Source organism: Prionailurus bengalensis, chromosome B4 (genome assembly GCF_016509475.1).
Source record: "Prionailurus bengalensis isolate Pbe53 chromosome B4, Fcat_Pben_1.1_paternal_pri, whole genome shotgun sequence".
Classification (NCBI taxonomy): domain Eukaryota; kingdom Metazoa; phylum Chordata; class Mammalia; order Carnivora; family Felidae; genus Prionailurus; species Prionailurus bengalensis.
The window spans coordinates 117,467,958-117,481,010 of record NC_057358.1 but is presented as its reverse complement, the minus strand read 5'-3'; the positions used below and the strand labels follow the sequence as shown (position 1 = coordinate 117,481,010).

General features: G+C 38.5%; 1 protein-coding gene across 2 annotated transcripts in view; it reads left to right on the top strand.

The window, feature by feature from the left end:
• Nucleotides 1–362: 362 nt before the first annotated feature.
• CDK17 (cyclin dependent kinase 17) overlaps nucleotides 363–13,053 on the top strand; it is a 109,738-nt gene continuing 97,047 nt past the window's right edge. For both annotated transcript variants that reach the window (XM_043562188.1, XM_043562189.1), the window contains exon 1: nucleotides 363–451. The gene's annotated coding sequence lies outside the window, so the exon portion shown is untranslated. The remainder of the gene's footprint in view (nucleotides 452–13,053) is intronic.

Below are 13,053 nucleotides of genomic sequence, written 5' to 3'. Positions count from 1 at the left end.
TCAGTCCGCAGCCGCCGAGTGAGAAAGCGACGCACACGCAGAGAACGAAAGCGGCCGCCCGCGGTGTCCGGAGCTCCTCACGGTCCGGCCGCAGAGAAGAAGGAACCCTCGTCCGGGCGGGCCGCCTCAGCCGGGCGTCACCTCCCTGTCCGCCTCGCTCCCGCCCAGGCTCCTCCGAGGGGATTAGTGGGCTGCCCGCGCGGCCCGGCGGCCCGGCGGCCCGGGAGCCATGTTGTCCGGGGGGCTTGGCAACGCGTGAGGAACCCGCGGCCCCTCCCGGAGGCTCCGGACCCTCGGCGAGAGCCGGAAGGCAGCGGCGGAGGCCTGCGCCTCGGAGGCGCCTCGGGTCCGCCAGCCGCTGGGACCCGGACCTGCATCCGGTCGCCGCGGGCGTCGGCAGAGCAGCTCACGCTCCGCGCCTCGCTTCGCGACGCGGCCCCCGCACTTGCTGGTGAGTTGGTGGCGGGCGACCTCGCGGGGCTTTTCCTCCTGCCGGGCGGACCCCGAGCCGAGGGGGGCGGGAGGGTGCTTGGGACCGAGGGCCGGGGCGGGAGGCTTCGGGGGCGCTGGAGGCTCAGGCCCGGCCGGGAAGTTGAGAGAGGGAGGCGCGGCGTAGGGAGCTCGCGAGTGCCTGTCGCCCCTCTGGTCCAGCGCGAACCCCGGGTCGCCCAGGCATTTCCGGGGTGGGGTGGGATGTGGGTATGTGATGGGCTTCTTCGCGGGAGGCGCCTCCAGCCGCAGCCTCCTCTGGTGCTTGCTGCCTGTTTGGTCTCCGGGGGAGGCCCAGGAGGAAAGAGGCTGAAAGTCCCCGGAGACACAAAGATCCCCCTCGGCGGGGGTGGAGCTGCAGGCGCGGGCGGCGGAGGGGAAAGGAAGGGCGCGAGTCCGCGGGAGGTGGGCGAGGAGGCGGCGGTGGCCGCCGCGCTTCCAGCTCCTTGGAGACGCCGGGGGTGTGAGCGGGTGGCGAGCGCGGGGGAGGAGGAGGAGGAGGAGCCTTCGCGTGGGGAGCCGGCCGAGACAAAGATCACCGCAGCCTCCCGCTGGCGGGTCACACCCCTGAGTGTTGGTCAAGAGCTGAGGTGGAGGGAGTGTGGGAAACCCAAAGAACCGATGGGGAGGGGAATATGGGCAGTTGCCAAGTATTGTCGTCTCCGTTGCAGTTGCTTTTCTCAGCATTTTCGTGCCCGATGCTTTTGCTCCCCAACTCAGCTGGATAGCTCCAGATTCCCTGCTTCCCGTCACCACCTCACTGCCACATTGACTCCCTTGTGGTTTCCCCCTCATTCTCCCCCTACTTTTCACCCACTCCTTTTCGGGTAAGCAGTATTTTGCCTTCAGCTTGGGGGAACGTTTGCTAATGACAGGATGCCTGAGCTTGTTCTGACCCTGAACTGCCTTGAACTCCTCTCTCTTCCTCCCACCCTTTCCTTTCTGGGATCTTAAAATGTCACATGGCCACTAACAATTAGCTTTTCTTCAAAAATGGCAAAAACATTTAGCTGAAACCCGTGGCGCTCCTCTTTTATATTAATTCGTCCACTAAAGACACGGCCTTGGTTATGGTTTATCACTTCTTAGCCAAATAAATTTTCTAGGTAACAAAAGTGGCAAATTTTGTTTTGAGTCTCGGCTCTTACTAGGGTCAGCAAAGTGTATTCCTGGCAGCCAGACCTTCTGTCACTTATCAGGAAATGCTTGACTTAAAGACAATTCTTTCTTCAAACTTTGCTGATTCTTGTTGAGGGATTTCTTTTAAAGGGCGCTAGTGTTAGAAGGTCAAAGTAACAAATTTGAGTTACTGTATCTTAGACTTCTGTTAACCATTGGGCAGAAGAAAATGAATGGGATTTTAAGATCTTTAATGCCTGGAGTCCAGGAAAGCCTCCGTTGAAGCTAGAGGCAAGGTTCAATCAAATTTTAAGAAAAAAATTTGCTGCCAGTGGTGTTATTGGTTTTGTTTGTTAATGAGGTCATGTCAATCTTTGTAATTCTAATATCAGCATACTTCCAAAAACAACGGTTGTAACAATGGAAAAAAAATTGGCAATATTTAAGGAAAAGTCTTTTTTTTATTAGGGAGAATATTGGAATATAGAAGTGTCATCCTTTTATCTGGTGGACTGTCTCATAGGCCAGGAACACTAACAGTTTGAATGCTGGACTTCAAAGAAAATAGCTGAGCCTTTGGCGTATATATATATATACACACACATATATGTACATGTATACATGTATATTTTACAGCAAAAATAGACATTGAAGCATGATGGAAAGAAATTAAAAGTAAAGACTTTGGTATAGGGACGTTACTGTTGATATTATTCTGGGAACAGCCATATCTTGCTGCCATTACAATGTTGACGCTATAAAAATTGTGAAAAGGATTTCGTTTTAGGGACCCGCCTCTGAATTGTGTACTCCCTACCCCACTCTCACCACTTAACACATTTCAAATATCTCTGTGAAATTAAAGATCGTATCATTAATGATTGGTGTTTTGTGTAGCATATTTATCAAAAGGCCAAATCAAAGATACAGTGGCTATTTTCTACATGTTGGTTAGTGTTTAATTAGATTATGAAGTTTAATTCTCTGAAGGAAATCTACCAAAAAGTTAACGAAGATTTCTGGGTGGTGTGATTTATGGATGAAAAAAAATACAGCTCTGTATTTTCCAAATTTTTACATTCCTTTTAAAATCAGAAAAAAAGTGTATGAAGTATAAAGCCTTGTTAGTACCCTAATTTTCCTGTTACTGAAAGAAGCTCCTGTAAAAGAGTTTATGCTCATCCTTGAACTCTGACCCAATAAAGTCACTTTCAGGTGTTAGGTATTTGAAATAGTGTAGCCTGCCAGATGTGCTCTGATTACCTGAAGGGAGAAAGAGACATACATAGTAAGGAAAGATGAAATTGCAAGAGTTATTTCAGTGTATGGTAGTGATCCAATATACAGTGGTAGCTTTGTACACCAGTAATCTTGTCCTAATAAGTCATTGGTTTTACAAAAAATAGAAAATTTAAATTTTATTTTCTCTGTAGTCGTGTTGACTAAACAGATTTTAATGTATATATTTGTTGATATGTTTCGTTTTTAGATATTGCTTCTGTCCTATGATTAGGGTGGAAAGAGATGGCATAAAATAATTTACTTTGTTGAGGCTTTTGTTTTTCCCCTTATTTTCAGCAGTACTTCCCTCCTTTTCCTTTATTGGTGAAATAGTACTAACCAAACAACTGGAGGCATTTTACTGTGAATGGTAGAAACTATAGTGGCAACTGAAGAAGTGAAGATGATGTCCCGTAATACTATAAAACATTATCTGTGAACACAAAATTTTCCCCCTGGTATTTTCTTTGTTATTGTCTAATCGTGTTGCATATTTATAAGGCATTACATTTTGAGTCTTTATTACTGTTCTCTAATCTTTATAAAAATTGCAGCATCATGTCATGGCATTCTTTTTTATAGTTTTTACACTTCCACGGAGGATAATTACTTAACAAATGTATTGCTGTGTTGTAGAAAAAGGACATTATATGTTAAATTCAGTTAATAAAAATATTCATTAGAGTATTTTATCTATTTTAAAAATTGTCTCCTTTCATATATGGGAAGGAAGAATAGTTTTGAGGTTCTTTGAATTTTGAATGTGTAATTTTTGCTTAAACTTTTAAATGGAAAAGTTATTTAAAATGCAATTTATAAACTGATCATGGCATATTGCGTTTTATTTATTATTTTTTTTTTAATGTTTATCTTTGAGAGAGAGTGAAAGAGACAGAGTGCAGTGAGAGAGAGGCAGAGAGAGAGGCACACACAGAATCTGAAGCAGGCTCCAGGCTCTGAGCTATCAGCACAGAGCCCAGTGCAAGACTCAAATCCATGAACTACAAAATCATGACCTGAGCTAAATTTGGATGCTTAACCCACTGAGCCACCCAGGAACCCCGGCGTTTTGCATTTTAGATGATGAAGATAAACAGGAGGTTTATGGCATTTAAAATTGTGCTTTATATACTATTTATGAGGTTAAAAAATCACCTAAATAGAAAATTTGGTGTAGGTTACTAGCATTCAGCCTACAGTGTTGGCAATTTCTTTGAACTGGTGGGGAGAGGACCTTTTTTTTTTTTTTTAATTTCTATTTACAATATTTATGAATTAAGCCAAGAATTCTTACTGTCATTACTGGAGTCTTAGTCATTATTTTACTCTGAGCCTTTTTAGTTGGCAACTGCTTTCATATCTGCAAAATATTGACCTGGAAAGAGTAATTGCCAAGGGCCAGGAAAATGTATTGAATATATCTGAGTGTAGCTTACCTTTCCTAGCCTGTTTCCCTCTCTGTTGGCCAACTTGGAAATTAAATAAATACCTAACAATAAATCTAATGGGAAGGTGCCTACTATAAATAATGTTATGTTCCATAGTAACCTATGATACTGAATACTGTATGTGAGGAGGTAGATTTACAAATCTGTGGCATATTGGGATGAGTGAAAATTACCTTGCTCTCCAAGTCTCCTTAAAAAATTTTTTTGGGGGGGGTGCCTGGGTGACTTAGTCGGTTAAGGGTCTTGACTTCAGCTCAGGTTCTGATCTTGCAGTTTGAGCCCTGCATTGGGCTCTGTGCTGACAGCCTGGAGCCTGCTTTGGATTCTGTCTCCCTCTTGCTCTTCGCCTCCCCTGCTTGCATTCTGCCAGCCTCTCTCTCTCTCTCTCTCTCTCTCTCAAAAGTAAATGCTAAAAAAATGCTTAAAAAAATAAAATTATTATTATTATTTTTACATTTATTTGTTTTTGAGAGACAGAGCACAAGCGGGAGAGGGGCAGATAGAGAAGGAGACACAGAATCCGAAACAGGCTCCAGGCTCCAAGCTGTCGGCACAGAGCCCAACGCGGGGCTCGAACTCACCAACCGTGAGATCATGACCTGAGCCGAAGTCGGATGCCCACTGACTGAGCCACCCAGCCACCCCAAAATAAAATTATTTTTTGATGTAAACTATATGTGAAAGAAATTAAACTCAATTACCTCTTTTGCTAGTACTATGCCAGGTATTACTTTGTTTAATCCTCATAGTAAGCTCATCATATAGGTATTGTGCCTGTTTTCAAATAAGGACACAGAGGCCCTAGATTAAGTGATGGTCTCCAAGGTCCTACCTCTGTGATGAAGCTGAGGTTCCAGTGTTGGTGTTCAAACCACTATATTACACTGCCTCCTTGGGGATGTGATGTTAAAAAGTCTGTGTTAAATGTCTGCTATAGAGAGAACTAAAAAGTGATAAATTTAAAAACTCATCAAAATTAGACTTAAATTCCATTGAATTAGCCTTACTACACACAAAACAATTGAACTATACAAAATGTATAAGAGGACATGTTTATAGCTAAATATGAATTAAAGGTGCTAAAAAATACTGAAAATATTTGTAGATTTATTTTTAATCATGGATTTATCAATTATTTGGGGGGGGCACAAAGTAAAATGAATATTGGTGCTGAAAAGCAAAAATAATTATACTGTATATTTACTCTCATTTTTGCTTCTAAATTTTCTTGTTTTGATTTTACATGTGTTAAAATTAGTTTGCATTATTTTAGCATATGTCATAAATGGGAAGGTGGCTCAGATGCATGCTGTGTAGGTTGCTTCAGTATTGGGTGAGAATTTTGTTTTAAGGTAGATAAATTTTATATCTATATCTGTGCACAAATAATTACCTATTGGTTTGGGTTTTGGAATTGCTTATTTAGTTAAGTAAAGTGTAAATTTTGATTTTGTGTTTTTATTACTATGTGTCTATATACCACTGAAAATGGAAATATCAGAGCAGATTGTACATTTTTGGTAATACCTTTTTACATTGAAGGCCAGCCCTTATGATGTTATTGTTGATATATATCCTATCCGTTGTTCAATTTGAAGAACAGAAAATGTTATTGAATTGACTAGGGGTATTACATTAAAGTGGAAAAGCAATGAAAGCAGATTTTCTTTTGTTGTCATAAAAGTTAATTTGGAAAAGGTTTTGTCAACCTTTTTTTTTTAATGTAAGCTCTACACTCATCATGGCACTTGAACTTATGACCTTGAGATCAAAAGTTGCATGCTCTACCAACTAAGCCGCATATTCCCCTTGTCAACCTTGTAAAAGCGCATTTTTATTTCTTTTTATGCATTTATTAGTGTAAATACTTTCAAGAATACTCTAAATTTTAAATACATATTTGTAAACAGTGGGAAAAGGACCCAAGAATAATTTAACTATATTCTAGGTTAGTGACTAACTCACTTTGGTCTTCTCAGTCATATATTTAGTCCATCTATTCTTATAATTGATGGTTAACATTTGTTAATAGTGTGTGTTAATATTAAATAATATAAACAAAGTTTGGTAAAAATTGGTATTAATATTTGTGAAAAATCATTAGGTAACAACATTGAAACTCTTCTTACTCCAAATTTAGAGGCATTATCCTTTAAATCAGCTAATATGTAAAATAAACTAGCTAATATATATTTTTAAGCATTATCTTTAAAATAAACCTTTCCCATAATTCCAGATTTTAATGCTTTAATTACTGGTTTGTACTGCTATTTCTGGTGGAAAGCTTTTTATTGATTTTTGAAATAAATTTTAGATTCCTTAAGGAGACTTTAGCACTTTGAGCTTGTCTTATTGAAATATTTTTAAGAAATCCTTTATGGCTTTATTATACTTAATACATTTTCTTTCTCTTTTAATTTCCTTTTTTTTTTTTTTTTTTTGAGAGCAAGGAGCTAGAGGGAGAGGTGCCCATGTGCATTCAAGCAGGGGAGGGACAAAGCAAGGGAAAGAGAATCTTAAGCAGGCTTCCCGCCCAGGAGCCCAGGGCAGAGCCTGAGGCGGGCTCTATCTCCAGACCTGAGAGAGCATGACCTGAACCAAAATCATGAGTTGGACACCTAATTGACCAGGCCACCCAGGTGCCCCAATACATTTTGTTTTTCAATTCAGGGGTATAATAAGTAAGTACTTTTAAAGCATTTGTTGTGCCCTAGGCATTGTGTTAGTCATTGTATATGGTATAAAAATATAATTTAATGAGGAACTATTATAATATGTGAAATAACAGCAACACTGTTGACCGGAATGTTCTGCTCTTGGTCCTAATCTCATGTTTTACATGTTCCCTGGGCAGTCTCCTCTATATTCAGTGCTTTGTTCTTAAATACCTCTATGTTGATGATCTCCACACCTTTACTTCTAATCCAGACCTTTTTTCCTGAATTCCTTCTAGTTACCTCCCAGATGTTGCCTCTTAGTGTTCCTTTACCAGAGCTGAACATTTTTTTAGTCTCTGCCTCCATTCCCAACCACAGTAATGTACCACCATCAGCCTTGTCGCTTGAGCCAAAAGCTTTGGCAGATTATGCTTTTCTGTTAGCTCTCCTTTCCCTAGTCCAGTCTCTCACACCAAACTTTATCAATTTTATTTCCTAAATATATTTCAGATTTTTTTTTCCTGTTGTTCCTTTAATATGTAAGGGTTTTGGAATACCTCATCTGTATTATTACATCCAATTTTGGCCATTTAAATCTAACAGGTATTCATTCTTCTTTACATTTACGTATATGTCTTCCTTCCTTCTGCCCATCCATCCATGTATCTATGTCTGTTCTATACTAGCATTCCTGGTCCATCCTAAGAAATAAAGATGAGGAAGCTGATGTGTTGGTATTACAGTGCTGTGATGCTTGGAGAGAAATTCTCATTTTTGAGGGCAAATGTCACTTTGTCGTCTTTCATCTCCTCTGGTGGAGTTGTGGTAATTGTACTATAACATTTATGTCTACCATAGTACTTAAGACGTTGTTTTGTAATTAATTATTTATAAATCTCCATTCTGGTTGGCCTTTTGCCCCAGATAGACCATGCTTTTTTGGTATTCCCTCCAAATTATGTATTGCCTAACTGAATGAATGAAGTGATAGGATTAGGATCTGAATTGGTAAATTATGGTCAGATTAATCATGGCCTAGAAAGAGTCAAGAGTCAATTCTGATACGGGAGAAAAATTAAAAGCCATCAAGAGTTTTGAGTATTGTTGTTACATGTAGGTGGTATTTGTGTGTGAGCAATATGGAAGCAGTTTGTAGGCCAACCTGGAGGGGCAATAACGGCATTATTGGGTCTTTTTAATTACATGTAAACTGTACTAACTTGTTGTCTTAGACAAATTGGAAATATAAAATTACATTATTTATATGTACATAAAGCATCTGTTTCTAAAGATCTAAAAACTTTGGTCGATATCAAGAGTGAAATTTGGTTTAGCTGATAAAATTTCATGCTTAATGAAATTGAGCTCTTTACCTATGTAGTACTAGAGCTAAATGCATTTACTGAAGTATAGAATTGCACTCAAAGGGAGAGAACAGTGCATTTATTGTCATCCCTGTTGCCCTGATAGTTTATGTATGCAGTTGACCAAGAATTTTGTTTTTATTGGGATTATTGTAATTAAATAAAAACTGCTTTAGAGTCTGATTTTAAAATTAAAGACATTTTATTGATATATTTTTAAATTGAGGTTTAAATTATACCTCTGTTATAGTAGGTATATTGTAAGAATTAGGTACATTTTAGAAATCAGAGAGTATGGCTTGATGACATCTTGAAATGTAACATTTAAAAATGAATTTTCATAATTTGTGAGATTCAGTGCCTTTTCATATTTCTCAACTTATTATATGGTCTTAAAACATTAAAAATTTTTGTATCAGTTAAATTTTCAATATCATGATTTATTTACTGACCTTTTTATCATTTCAGGAACAGTAGAGTCAGCACTGTATTTTACAGTAGATTTTTTTGCCCATAATTTTTAAAAAATTTTTGTTTAAAAAATTAAGCTCCTAATTTCTAATATGGAGCTTGAACTCATGACCCTGAGATCAAGAGTTGTATGCTCTACCGACTGGGCCAGCCAGGCGCCCCTCCCCATAAATTTGTGAGCATTTGCCCCCCCCCCCCATCAAATGTTATTTCTATTTCTATTCTCCTCTGATCCTGTTTCTTCCTTAGAAGCTATAAAATGGTTGACACATTTTTTAAAAAGTTTATTTATTTTGAGAGAGAGAGAGAAAGAGAGAAAGTGAACGGGCTGGGGAGACCAGAGAGAAAGGGAGAAAATCCCAAACATGACATCATAACTTGAGCTGAAATCAAGAGTTGGTTGTTTAACCAACTGAGCCACCCAGGTGCCCTGACACATTTTTAATTTTAAGTACAATTTTTTGGGAAAAAATCTGAATTCCAACTTTAGTTGGAATTGGTTATATGTGTCCATTTGTTTTCCATAAAGAAATTATTTCAGTCGTAACTGATAATCATGTGATCTTGAACCAGTTACTTAAACACTTAAGGGTCAGTTTCTTCTATGAAATTGGGAAGTGCCAGAACCTATTTCATGGGGTTTGGGAATTAAATGAAATGGTATGTGTACAGCACTTTTCAAAGTACCTTGCATTTAGCACTCAGAACTGGCAATTTTTTTTTTTTTTTGTATTCCTCTTTAATAGGAAGAATTGTTGGTAATGTACCAGAATTGTTTTGCTGATCTATTCCTTCAGGTTAAGTAAGTGATTCACAAGGACAATTGAATTAAAATAATCTCCCTGGCTTTTAAAACTGTACATAACCTCCAGGATTTTTGCATATGCTTCCCTACTCCCACCCAATTTGAGAAACATTGTTAGTGAGTTAGCGATACTGATCCGCGTATGTTGCGTCCTTTAGGTATATTGTGGCGAGGAGGATACTATAGACTATTGGACCAAATAATGTAGGATATTCATTATTGTTTCTTATCTAATGCCCATTATGAATAAAAGTGTTATAATCTTCCTGGTAAATAAGCACATTGATTAATCTTTTCTTTAGGACCAACCAGATTTTTCTTGTAACCATTTGCCCTTTGTCTGTTTCCCTTCTTCAGACCTATCCTGTACCGCTTGTTTGACCTCTTAACAGTATTTGCTGTCCATGTTAATGACTTTTATGTGTGATTCAGATATTCTGAAAGTCAAAATAGAATAACAGGTCATAACTTATCCATCAAAAAAAGAAAATTGTTTTTGCGTTTTATTCTTTGTCATAAACTCTTATTTATTATCTTTTTTTTTTTGTTTTTTAAGTTTGTTTTGAGAGAAAGAGAGTACCTGTGTGAGTTGGGGAGGTGCAGAGAGAGAAGAGAGAAAGAATCCCAAGCAGGCTTGGGGCTGTCTGCGCAGAGCCTGACACACAGGGTTCGAACTCACAAACTGAGCCAAGAGATCATGACCTGAGCCAAAATCAAGAGTTGGATGCTTAACCATCTGAGCCACCCAGTACCCCTATTATCTTAGGTTTTTATTATCTTATGTTCTTCTAGGTCAGCGGCCTTCACATGAACTCTTGTTGATTAAAAAAAAACAAACAAAACCCAACTAGATGTCTCTGTGATGTGTGTGTGTGTGTGTGATGTAAAATCTTAAGCTCTGTCCCAGAACAACTGAATTCAAATCTCTGAGCTTCGTTTTTAAAATGTTCCAGGCAATCCTTGGGTTTTAGAAACACAGTTCTAGGGTTTAGTACAGTGTTAAGAGGAGCAATCACTCATACAGAAATTAAAGTAAGGGCAAAGTGATTGAAACTTTCCATCATCGCATCTTATTTTTTCTCTCTTTTTATTCTTTTTTGGATTTCCTAGTTTTATCATGTTTTGGGGGATTTTCTTAACTTTATAAAAGTCTTATGTTCCAATTATTGTATTTATTTTTTATCCCTTTAGTGAATATCTTTTTGTTTTGTTTTTTTAGTTTGTTTTCTAAAAGGTAAACTGAGGCATGTTAATTTTTTTTTTCAAAGTTTAATGAGCATACATTGATTGAATTAGGGAACACCAAACCAGAGGTTTTTACCTGTCTACCAACTAGAACTGGGAGAGTGGGAAGTTTTTACAGGGAAGACCTAGAAGCAAAGGGAATTATTTGATTGGTGATAGTTTAAGCAGTTGCCTTCTTTGGAAAGCCTAGTTGACTGTTTGTGATTGGTTGTTCTTAAGTTTCATTTTCTCAGATTCTTGTATAGTGACTGTGGCTTAGGTTTTGGTTTGCTTACCTAGGGTACCAAGGCATTAGAGCCACCTTAGTCTAATCACCTTCTTGCTTAATTACTTTAACAGTTTGAGTGTCTTACCGTTTTGCATCTGTACAGTCTCAATTTTTATGTTTTTAAAAATTATTTTTTAAATATAAGAACATACCAATGTAGAAAATAGACCATAATCTAAATTCCGTAGCAGTGGTTATCATCTTCAAATATTCTCTGTGTTTTTTCATATACAGAGTTTAATATTTTTGTTTAAGATCCTTTTTATAATGTAAGTTTTTTAAGTTACCAAATAATTTTTATGGCAATCATTTTCATTGTTACAGCAACAGTTAACTGTTTCATAGCGGTTGATAATTAATAAATTACTACTTTTCATTTTGCATCATTTTAAATTGTGCTGGGACAGGCTGTAGCACGTGACCACAGCATCCTTTCCCCGCCATTTTACATTTCCTTAGGGTAGCTAGATACAGAGACATGGAATTCCCAGATCAAACCCTGTGAACCTTTTCAATTAATGCTTGTTGTGGCAGCGCCACTAGTAATGTGCCACATCTACTTTTACTGACACTACTCTTTAAAATTCTTGCTTCAGGGGCGCCTGGGTGGCTCAGTTGGTTATGTGTCTGACTCCTGACTTCAGCTCAGGTCATGATCCCAGGGTCATGGGATTGAGCACCCATGTCAGGCTTTGTGCTAGGCTTGGAGCCTGCTTGCGAGTTACTTTCTCTTTCCCTCTGCCCTGTCCCCTGCTCATTCTCTCTCTCTCTCTAAAAAAAGTAATAATAATACTTGCTTTAGATAATTTATAGAAAGATGTCATTGCTTGGGTTTGGATTTCCTTGATTGCTGGGTTTTTTTCCTTATTTTCCCCTCAGATTGCTCAGGAGGAAATGTTTACCATTCCCTGAATCCTGACAGCTTCATTTTTCATTATTTTGTGATACTTTTTTTTTTTTTAATTTATTCTGAGAGGAAGAGACAGACATAGCACAAGTGGAGGAGGGGCAGAGAGAGAGAGGGAGAGAGAGAATCCCAAGCAGTCTCCACACTGTCAGTTCAGAGCCCGATGCAGGGCTTGAGCCACGAGATCATGCCCTGAGCAGAAACTGAAATTTGGATGCTTAACTTACTGAACTACCCAGGTGCCCCTGTGATACTTTCTTTTTTTTTAATCATATTGCTATATGTAACGTTTTTTTCTCTTAATCTGAAATAATTTGTTTTGGTGATCCATCTGTTCTTATTCTAGCTCCAGCTTATTTTAGTTATCACTGCTTTGTAATGTATCTTAATGTCTGGTATGGCAAGACAGTTTTTTCTTCAAATAATTTTGATACTATGTATGTATTTTTATCTACTTTTATAAATGGTAGGCAAAAGAGAAGTAAAAGAGGTGTCTCCATTTTTTTTTCTTTTCAACCTCGTCTCTCTAGCTTAAAACTTCAGTCCTAGATATGTCAGCACATCTGTAAGAGTTGGATCAGGAATCAGGGTAGACTTCCATTTCCTCATTGTCCAGGTTGTATCTTGTAAAGAGCATCTCTGTAAAAATTAGGTAATTTATGATTTTGTTCATTTATTCATGCTGTCACCAAAGGTGGACTTGTCCTGAAGAGGAGGGAATGACATTCAGCCAAGGGTACTTGGTAGATTTCTTGGAGGAAGTAATGCTAGAGATGATTAGCTTTAGCACTTACTAGGATAAAAGGGTACTATGTAAAAAGGAATTATGAAAGAAGGGTTGACATTAAAAAAAAAATTGTTATTCTCCACCAGCCTATTAAGTATTTCCATGTAGTAGAAATAGAGAAATAGAGGTTGCATGTGGAAGCTATACCAGTAAGAAGTTTGGATTTTATTCATCTATGGAATTGACCTATTGAATATTTTTTAGGCAGAATG